This window comes from Peromyscus maniculatus, chromosome X (genome assembly GCF_049852395.1).
Source record: "Peromyscus maniculatus bairdii isolate BWxNUB_F1_BW_parent chromosome X, HU_Pman_BW_mat_3.1, whole genome shotgun sequence".
NCBI lineage: Eukaryota > Metazoa > Chordata > Mammalia > Rodentia > Cricetidae > Peromyscus > Peromyscus maniculatus.
In genome coordinates, this window is record NC_134875.1 from 113,026,444 (window position 1) to 113,036,733 (window position 10,290).

The 10,290-nt window shown below is 44.1% G+C and overlaps 1 non-coding gene across 1 annotated transcript; it reads left to right on the plus strand.

The window, feature by feature from the left end:
• The first annotated feature begins 991 nt into the window (after nt 1–991).
• Trnav-uac (transfer RNA valine (anticodon UAC)) lies at nt 992–1,064 on the plus strand. The gene has a single exon. It is a non-coding gene; the product is annotated as a tRNA-Val (tRNA).
• Nucleotides 1,065–10,290: the final 9,226 nt, after the last annotated feature.

Sequence of the window (10,290 nt, forward strand, 5' to 3'; positions counted from 1 at the left end):
CCGAGAGAAAGGACAACCGCCACCCCACAGGTCATGCCCATCATGATGGTTAAAGACATCTTCAAATGGTTTTTAGTAGGTTTTCAAGTTTGAGGGTGGTGAGCAATCCTAGGATGGTGACAACGATCCACTCAGAAGCCCTAAAGAAGGCAAAATGACACAAATAAGCAAACAACCCACCTGAGCGCCTTTGGTGATGGGGAATCAATCCCCAGACCTTAGATTCCTTGAAGCAGGGTCAGAGCGCTGGGTGCAAGACTGTGGGGTCACCATTTGAATTCTTCATAACCTAACAATCACGAAACAATCATTTTCCTTTGGCACCAGGCCTCTCAAGTTATGTGATGTGGCTGGTGCTATTTCCCCCTGTGACAACCACAAAGAGTTGGCCTGCATACAACCGCTGCTTCTAGCCCTGGACAAGCGAGGCTGAAGGAAAGCCCTGAGAATTTGATCCCCTTGGTGACTTCAGGAAGGGAATAACGTTGGGAGAGGTAAGGGGGCTGCAGCCTTGGATCGTTTCCAATCCTGGCAAGTCAGATGCCATCATAAACATGACCCCCAAACACACTCTGCAGTACCTGATTCTTCTTCAGCTTGGGCAGCCGCGTTCTGGTCTCATGTCCAGAGCTAAGAGCCTAGACGCTGCCGCGAGCGGCGGACTTTTTGATGACTTCAGTCCGGTCGCTCTAAGTGGGAAAGGAAGACACAGCCGAGGATAGGTAAGACCCGACCCTTCGGAGGGCCTCGCCGCTGCTGAGGAAGTTTGGAGTCAGGAAGTTAGAGGGAGCCAGGTTTCAGGTGGCCGCGACGCTGGGGCCACGAGGTGGGCTATCTGCTAGAACTCCTGAGCCTAAGGGTCAAAATCTGGCTTTGAACTCCGCGCCTCTGAGGAGGGGCGGGGCTACGGCAGAGGGCAGGGTTTCCTGTGGCGCCTCTGCGTGTGGCTGCACCCTCTGAAAAGGCTTGTAACCAAAGAAGCGAGCACGAGGGTTCCATAGTGTAGCGGTTATCACGTCTGCTTTACACGCAGAAGGTCCTGGGTTCGAGCCCCAGTGGAACCATGGTAGTGGCTTACACCTTTTTCATAAGGAGCCTGCATAAAAGCAAAAACCGGAGACTGTTTTTCTCTTTCTTCTACCTATATTATTCCTAACAGCTTTATATCGCAGCCTCTACCGCCAGATCCGAGAAATAACCCAGAGTGGAGGCGGGGCGGGTTGGAGCCTCGGCTGCTGTTTATCTCACCTCCGAGGTGCTCCGGGGTACTTCAGGAGCGCCCCGCAGCAGCCCTTCCTCCCGAGCCAGAACAAGTTGACCGCCAAAACTTCCCACGAAAATGTGTCAACAAAGCCACTCTTTGATTGCAGCTGACGTTTTTAAAGGTTGATTATGATTAAGTATTTAATATCTTATTCAACTCTTTAATATCTTATTCAGCTCTAAAATACAGAGCAAGAACAATGTAGCTGGAGGGTTAGTGGAATGAATATTCCTCTTTTTAAACAGGAATTCATATACAGTTTAGAATAAGTGTCATGCTTTTAAGTTTATTAATTAAATGTAGTTTTTGACAATTTCATGCATGTATATAATGCACCCTGATTACTCTCACTCCCACCCGTGTGTTAATTGATGATAAAATATTTCTCCAGTTCGTCTTTGCTCCCATTATTACGGTTCTGTTGCAGGGAGAACTTCTTTCGAGGGGGTGAAGGGACGTTTTTATCTTTGACAAAAGTATGAGTGAAAGGTTTCTGGGGTTCTGGGGGTCAAGGGTGAGATGATGGTAGCAGAGAACTAAATGGAGAAAGAGAAACTTTTAGTTTTGTTTTTGTTTTTGTTTTCCCTTGGCTTCTCCTACCCCCCAGTTTTGATTATACAGTATATGAATTTACATCTTTTTCTAACTCAAAAAAAAGTAATGTGATTTTCTGGTTAACAGTCAATTTACTCTTTAAAACCTCAACCATTAAGATGCACATTTAGTTACTGTTAAGTATTGCTGTGGACTGGTTTCCAGAAATTTTTCTTGCAAAACTGAATCTCTACATCCGTTCACCTTGTTCCTCCCATCAACCTTATTTTTAATGGCCATGTAATAATGGTGGCTGAGTAAGCCAGACATTGACCTAAGTACTTGGTTTTGTTTTGTCATGCTGAGAATCAAATGCGTGCCTGTCCCCCATGTTCCTTCCAAACAAGGCTCTCCATCCTAACCTAAGATACACCTACAGCCTTACTACGTGTTTTGTGGCATCATCCCATTTCAACCTCAACAGAATTCTATGAAGTAGCTCTCATCATCATCATTTTACAGACAGAAAATTTGCCTCGAGGTCACACCATTACTATGGGATTTCCTCCCAGCTCAACTTGGGAATCTGCGCACTTAGCCAGCTTCCTAACCTTGGACATTCTCATGATTTCCATGTTGTCATTCTCATAAGTAACTCAACACTGCACATCCTTATGTAGAACTGAGCCGCCACCACCACCCAAAACAGTGTTTTCCTGAGTGAGCAGGTGTCAACAGAGCACTGTGTTCTCCTGGGAGAAAATACTATGACACTTCCCTGTAAACAGAGTCTGTGGGACTGTTCAAGGTCACTCCCTAGAAAATGATGTCGGAGAAAGACTTAGGGACCCACGTCTGACTATAGTTTCCATTTCCTTCCATTACTCACTTTACATTTAAAGGGACTAACACCAGTCTCTTCCTTGCTTAACCAACCTTCAGGCCAACAGTATCTTCTGCAACTTCCTGTTGAGGCTGGGAACGATGTGGGTTAACTAGAGGTGGGCTGAGTGGACTAAGATGCTTAGTGGGGCCAGTGGCTCAAGTTAATCGCCTGCTCCTAGGCCAGCTCCCCACTTCAGTGAGGCAGAGCTGTGGCCAAGGACAAGGAGAAAATGCAACGCAAGATTGAAGGCTTCTTCTTATTACTTCTCTTTGGCTATGAAGGTATGTGCTATTCTGCCATTGACATTTATTAAATATTTAATAATGTGATTTAATAGAAAGTAGTTGACAAAGAGAAATACAAACTGAATAATAAAAATTATTGAATAACAACATGTAATTAATTAACAGGTTATTAATTTTAAAAATCATTCTTGTGTGGCTGTTTGTCACACTGTCTTGCTACTGGCTTCCTGGTTCCACGAGGAGCTTCCTAAAGTTCAAATGATGTTTATAATCCAACAGAAAGAAAGAAAGGCCTCAACATCTGTATATATAAAACAAGTGTAAATTGGGACAATTAAGGAGAAATCGTGTATTCTTGGAAAGTTTAGGAGGCAAAGTTAGAGCAATTGTAGAATTTAATATTCTAAACCTGGCTATTACTGAGGGTTAAGGATGAAGCTATTAATAGCTCTGCTGGGGCAAGGGTAAATGAGGACTGTCCCTGGCAAATCAGGACAAAGGGTCACCCTAGTTTAAATATGGATTAGCATAAGGCCAAGTACCACTGGAGTCTAATAGAAGTCTAATAAAATAATCCAAAGAGAGTCAATAAAGCCTAAATACTCAATATACTCTGTCACTTTTAAATGTCTAAATGTGGCCCCGGCAGCCATGATATACTTAAATAAGAACAGAATAAAGCTAAATCTCTAACATGTCAAACAAATAAACTTTAAATTCTCTCTCAGTCTTAGAAATAATACTCTTTCATGCCTCTCTCAACTCTCAAGCACCCACCCATCAATTCAGAATTCTTTTTAAAGTTCATACTTTCAAATACTAACAATTGATTGAAGGGCTGGGGATGGAGCCCAGTGGTAGAGCCCTGCCCAGTCTTCAAGAGTCGCTGGGCGACTCCAATCTCCAAAAGTACTATAAAGCAATCATACAAAAGCCCGATTCCATCCTTGTTCTGTGGTAGCTACACATACTTGCAATCCTAGTACTGGGCAAACTAAAGCAGGAAATTCATGAGTTCAATGCCAACCTCAGCTACTTAAGCTTGAGGCCAGCCTGGGCGACCTGAGACTCTGTCTCAAAACAGGGAGGGAGTCTAGGCTATTTAGGAAGATCCTGTCTGGGAGGGAGGGAGGAAGGAAGGGAGGGAGGGAGGGAGGGAGGGAAGGAGGGAGGGAGGGAGGGAGGGAGGGAGGGAGGGAGGGAGGGAGGGAGGGAGGGAGGGAGGGAGGGAGGGAGGGAGGAGTTGGAAGTTGGTTGAATTACTTTTTGTGGACACTGTGTGTTTGAGTGTTAGAGGGAAGAGAAGACCTCACTCCCCTGCAAATGACTTGTCAGTCAGACAAGATGAATACACATAAGGGTCAGAATTCCTGGCTTATCCCAGTCTCCTCTGTTTTCTCCAAACATAAATACACAAATATAACATATATAGTAAAGTACCAATTTTCATGAACTATCAATCTTGTGACTTTCATTATATAGTTGTATGTCTAGTGTTTGGAAAGACTTATGAGAATAAAATCTCAAGCTCATACTGCAAACCCTAAAATATAGGGCTTTTTTTCCCTTTAATTCTTGTTGTTGTTATTTGGGGGCAGGGTCCCATACAGAAGCCCAAGCTAGCCTTCAACTCACTATGTAGTCCAGGCAGGGTGTGACTTCATAGCAATCAGCCTGCTTCTACCTCCTGAGGGCTAAGATTACAGGCATGAGCCACCACACCCAATTTCTAAGATATGTTTTTAAGGAGGGTTCATGCAAACAGTTGTCAGAATTCCATCCTTGCCCTTTGCAATTAAGAGTCAGAAATTTGTGCCTTTTATTATTTATTTATTCATTCATTCATTCATCTATTTGGTTGGGCATGGAGATGGAGCCCGGGGTCCCGGGCATGCTAAACAATGGCTCTATCCCTGAGATATATAGCCCATTTCCCCCATGAACTTTCCCAGGCTTTTTGATATTTTCTGTTTTTGTTGCTTCTCTTTTGTTCCTTGTCCTTTTTTCACACAAAAAAAGCTCTAAGCAAAGTCTTTGATCCAGACACCCCTGTTTCTCAGACAGGATTTCACAGTGCTCACACTTAATTTCTCTTACAGACAAGCTGGCGTTGAGATTCATTTGTTCACTACTTTGTTCTTTCAAGAGCCTCTTGGCTGGTTGGAGAGAAGCTTAGTCTGTGAAGTGCTTACAGCTCATGCACCAAGGGTTCGATCCCCAGAACCCTTGTTAAAAAAAAAAAAAATCCAGGCATGGGAACTAAAAAGATGGCGTAGCAGTTAAGAGCACTTGGAGAGGACGTGGGCTTGGTTCCCAGTGCTTTATAACTCCAGTTCCAGGGGCTCAGACAGCCTCTGCTAACCTCATCTGTCACCAGGCATTATGTATTTGCATGCAGGTAAAACATTAATACACATAAAATGAAAAATAAATAAGTAAAAAAAATATGAACATAATAATACATGCTTCTAATCCCAATGCCTGAGCCTTGCTGGTCTGCCAGCCTAGCTTTCTGGGTGAGCTCCAGGCCACCCTGGAGAGTCCCTGTTTCAAAACATGGGGTGGAAAGTAAAAGATGCCCCCTGAGGAATGATATCCACACTTGTCCTCTGGCCTCCACAGGTATAACACAAACCCATGTCTGAATATCTGTAACAGGGTAAACAGAACTTGGCACTCAGAATCAGAATAGGTCCCCTCCTCTGACAACGCTGCTCATTGGCCCTCCCTGCCTGTCTAAGTTACTTTTCTATTGTCGTGTTAATGCACCATGACTAATGCAAGTTATAGAAGAAACATGTTATTGGGGGCTTACAGATATAGAGGGTGAGTCAATGAAGATCATGGCAAGGACTTGGCTGCAGGCAGGCAGAGTGCTGGAACAGTAGCTGAGAGCTTATATCTTGAGACAGTCACAAAGCTGAGAGATAACTAACTGGGCCCGGTGTGAGCTTTTGAAACCTCAAAGCCTGTCTTCAGTGACATACCTCTTCCAACAAGGCCTCACCTCCTAATCCTTCCCAAACAGTTCCATCAACTGGGAATCGAGTATTCAAATATATAAGCTTGTGGGGCCCATTCTCATTCAAATCAGAACACTGCCCCTTGGGTAGAAGTCTTCTAAATGTGTGTGTGTGTGTGTGTGTGTGTGTGTGTGTCCCAGTGATCAGATTGTCCTGTGTATGTGTGAATCCCAGTGAGGTGATCCTCTTGTGTGTGTGTGTGTGTGTGTGTGTGTGTGTGTGTGTGTGTGTCCCAGTGATTTATCCCCACAGCACTGGTGTTGCAGGCCCAGCTTTTTGCATAGGTACAAGGATCCAAACTGCAGTCCTTATAGCTGCCCAGCAAATGCTCTTAACCAGAAGCCATTTCTTTAGCCCCTAATGCATCTTCAAATTAGACTCGCCCTCTCATGATCAGTAACAAAAGACAAACTGTTGAAAGCAGAAGACGACAGGACTTGGACTGTTCTACAATTTACTAATCCTGGTGCATGGCTCAGGAGCTCCAGATATGTCTACCAAGACCATAGATAGCATCTGTCCAAGTCGAAGGGTTGAGTGGGGAAGGTTGGGAAGTATACATTTTCTTGCCCACCTAACCCAGGCCCTCCACCCTTTACGCCACTTAGAAGAAAATAAGCCAACCCCAAATGGACGGTGTGACCTGGTGGCCTTCTGTGCACTCTACCCAGAGCCAACATGGACATTGTGGGAAACAGGGAAAATACAGGACACAATGACTGCACTTACTCAGTTTATAGTCCAGATGGAGACATAAGCCAACACACATGGGAAAGACATGTTCCATTGGATAGTGGGAACCCAAGCACAAAGGTTATTTGGCTCATTTATTCTTTGCTGTTTCTATTCTTTGGTGACAGCAGCTTCTTATTATTGTGAAATAAGATCAGCAGACAGGCTTCGTTTCTGCACTGGAAGGTTCATTTGGGAACACACATGTGTGATCACATTAAAACAACCACTGATGTCATAGAACTAAGTTGGGGTCCTATTTATCTTGTACTTGTGCATTGTGGATCCTATGCTCTTCATGATTATTAAAATATCCATCCTATTAAATGTGTTAGTCCATTCTTTGGTTATATTTATTGTACAAAGGCAGAGGGAGTTACCTAGCTCCATTTTACAGGTAACTGCCCCTTTTGCAGGTGTAACAGCCATCAGGCATTGCAGATCTTTGTAAAAAGCAACTTTTTAAAAAAGATTTCTTTTTAATTATGTGTATGGGGAGCAGCACGTGCATCTGCAGATGCCTGTGGAGGCCAGAGGCATCGGATCACCTGGAGCTGGAGTTCCAGGCAGCTATGAGCCACCAGACATAGGTGCTAAGAATAGAGTGTGGGTTCCTGCAAAAGCAACCTCTTAACCTCTGAGTCATCTCTCCAGCCAAAAGCAACTTTTTTTGAGATGTGGTTTATGTGCCATTTAATTCACCCACTTAAAGGGTACAACTCAATAGTTTTTAATATACTTAGAGGTTTATGGCACGTGAGATCTAGTTTTAGAACCTTTTCGTCACTACAGATATTAAATAAATACTCACTCCCTGTTCTACCCACCCCCCAGTCCCAGCCCCAGCCCCTGGCATCCACAAATTCCCTTTCTGTCTATAGATTTGCCTCTTCTAGACTTTACACTGAAATGGTATTGCACGACATGTGGTCTTTTGTCTTTTTGCTTGCTGTGTGCCTGTGAGGTTCATCTGTGTTGAAGCATGAAAGGATAACAGATTTACCCATGAATATGCCTGTCGCCCAAAATAGCAACACTTTCACACCAGAAGCAATTTCCTTCTTTCTTCTTCCCAAGAGGGACATTATTGCAGCCTGCTGCTTTTCTCCTGTGTCTTTATTCGTGTTTCTAAAGTAGATTAAGGGGCTGGTTGCTTTTTTTTAATCATTCATAGTTTTATGCCTTTCTCCACTGCTTTGTCTGTTTCTATGGGAGTGAATACGGTATTTGGGTATTTGGTGATACCCAATTAAAAAGAGCAAACTGATTTCTCTGTGTCTCTAATGTACACCTTTTCTCTTGGGCTTGCAAGGTCCAGAGGTGTGCAGAGAAATAAGCATGCCTCGATTTACTTTTTTGTTGTGGTGGTGGTAACAAGGGTTTCCCCTTTGGATAAAAAGGGCACACTAGCCCATATTGCACACATCTAGGATGAACAAGTGGCAGGCATCACCTTTAATCATGTGCTGGGGGCATGAGAACAACCTGAGTGGGCTGAAGAAGATGCAGCTACATGATAGAAATCGTTGATGTGTTTTCTTCTAAAGGCTGCCTCCCTCCCTTTCTCTCTTTCCAAACAATGTTATATTCTGCTCTACAATGTAGACAAAAAGAAAAAAAGCCTTGTGCTTTGATTCCCCAGTTGTTTTGGTGATTAAATCATTTTGGGGGAACTGCACAGCTACTTTCGTTCCTTGCTCCCTTGGTGACAGCGTTTTCTGTAAAACGCTGTTCCTTCTTTCTCTGCTCATTTTCATAGGAATCTGGCACCTTAGAATCCCAGGCTGCCTGCAGACAAATGCTTGCAAAGAAGGGGAGCCAGTGGGTGGGAGAACCTGCAAGAAATCAGCCCCCAATTCAGTGAGCCATGGGAATAAGCTCCGACACCATGCCTGCCTAGTGGCTAGGTCTCACCCCTACCCCTCCAGGAATAGGAAGGATGCAGAAGTCCCTGAAGGCCATTTGATGAACCTCTTGTGAACTGTGGGTTGGCTCACCTGAAATTTAGTAGCTGTTCTTCAGTGACAGATTTGGGCTTTGATCCTCTCTTTTATCTCTCCACAAAAGTCTTGGCAAACTGACATTTGTGCAACCAGCAGGACTTCTGGGAAGCTGTCTCTTAGCTATTCCAGCTTCATTTGAGGGTGGGAGGTAAAACACAGTGCCTCCTGATTGACAACCCCTAAGTCAGACAGGTGCTAACTGCTCATTCTCTGGTGTTAGAGACATAGCTCAGTGGTCTCATATAGCTCAAGCTGGCTGCAGGCTGGTTTTGAATTCACTATGAAGCAGGGATGGCCTTGAGCTTCTTGACCCTCCTACTTCCATCTCTCAAGTGCTGGGATTATAGGAGTGATTGCCACCATGTCCTGTTTATGTGGTGCTGGGGATCAAATCCAAGAGGTCTCTAGCTTTCTGGGACCTCATATTCAAGCACTCATTCCATTGATGAAGGCAGACAGCCTAACCACAACTCCGGAATGATTTAATCACCTCCCAAATCCTCCATCTCCTGATGCTATCACATTGGTGAACAGATTTCAACATAGGAATTGAGCAGGGGGGAGGCAAATCCAAACAATTAGAACACAATGAGCACTATTGTAAACTCCTACAAAAATGGCCTTCACAAACCAAGTCGCAGGTCTGTAATCTCAGCACTCAGGAGGTAGATGCCGAGTAATTATGACTTCAAGGCCAGCCTTGGTTACCTAGTTAAGTTTGATACTAGCCTGAGCTATATGAGATCCCACATCAAAAAACCCAACACAGAAACAACAAAAAATGGCGTTCCTCCACTTCCACTGCTACCCTAGAGGGTCAGTTCTGCCTGTACCAGGTGACTAACAGTGGAGGACTTGACCTGGAAGGAGATACACCATAGGGCACTACCCATGGTGTGTGCCTTGATGCTGAGGTTGTAATGGAAATCAAGGAAGCATATCTCTTGAATCCAGTAAGATTCAGGGTCAGCAGCTTCACTGGCAGCCACCACATTGCTAGCTCTTCTAGGAGCTTGTTCCACTGTAGCAAACTTACAATGCTCCAGTGCCGGACTCACAGTGAGTGCACCAATGTGGCCATAGAACAAGAAACTATGTATTCGTTAACTGGTAGCTTTTATAATCATGATGACAAAGATGAGTGTCTACTCTCAAGCTCTAAGTTTTCCATGGACATCAGATTCTCTTGTTAAACAGCAAAGAGGATAATGGAGGGGCTTCTAGTGCCAATTGTCTACACTCAGGGTTGTTTTTTTTTTATTTTACAGTAGGTCTGTATTGTTTTCTAGTCAGAACAGAAATAAAGCGAGTTGTTTTGTTGAAAAGAAGTGGGACTTTGGCACCAATGAGGAGAAAATGAACATGTTTTACTTATTCCTTCTAAGGTGCATGGCTGAGGTTTCTTATGACAAATGACAGGTTAATGAAAGCATGCAAATTTAGGCTGATGAGAGAGCTCAGCCGACAAAGTTCCTGATATGCAAGTATGAAGACCTCTGTTCAATCCCCAGAAGTCAAATAAGAAATCTGGGCACAGTGGGGAAAAGGAGACAGAAGGCTCCCTGGGGCTTACTGAACAGCTAACCCAGCCTGTATGTCCACT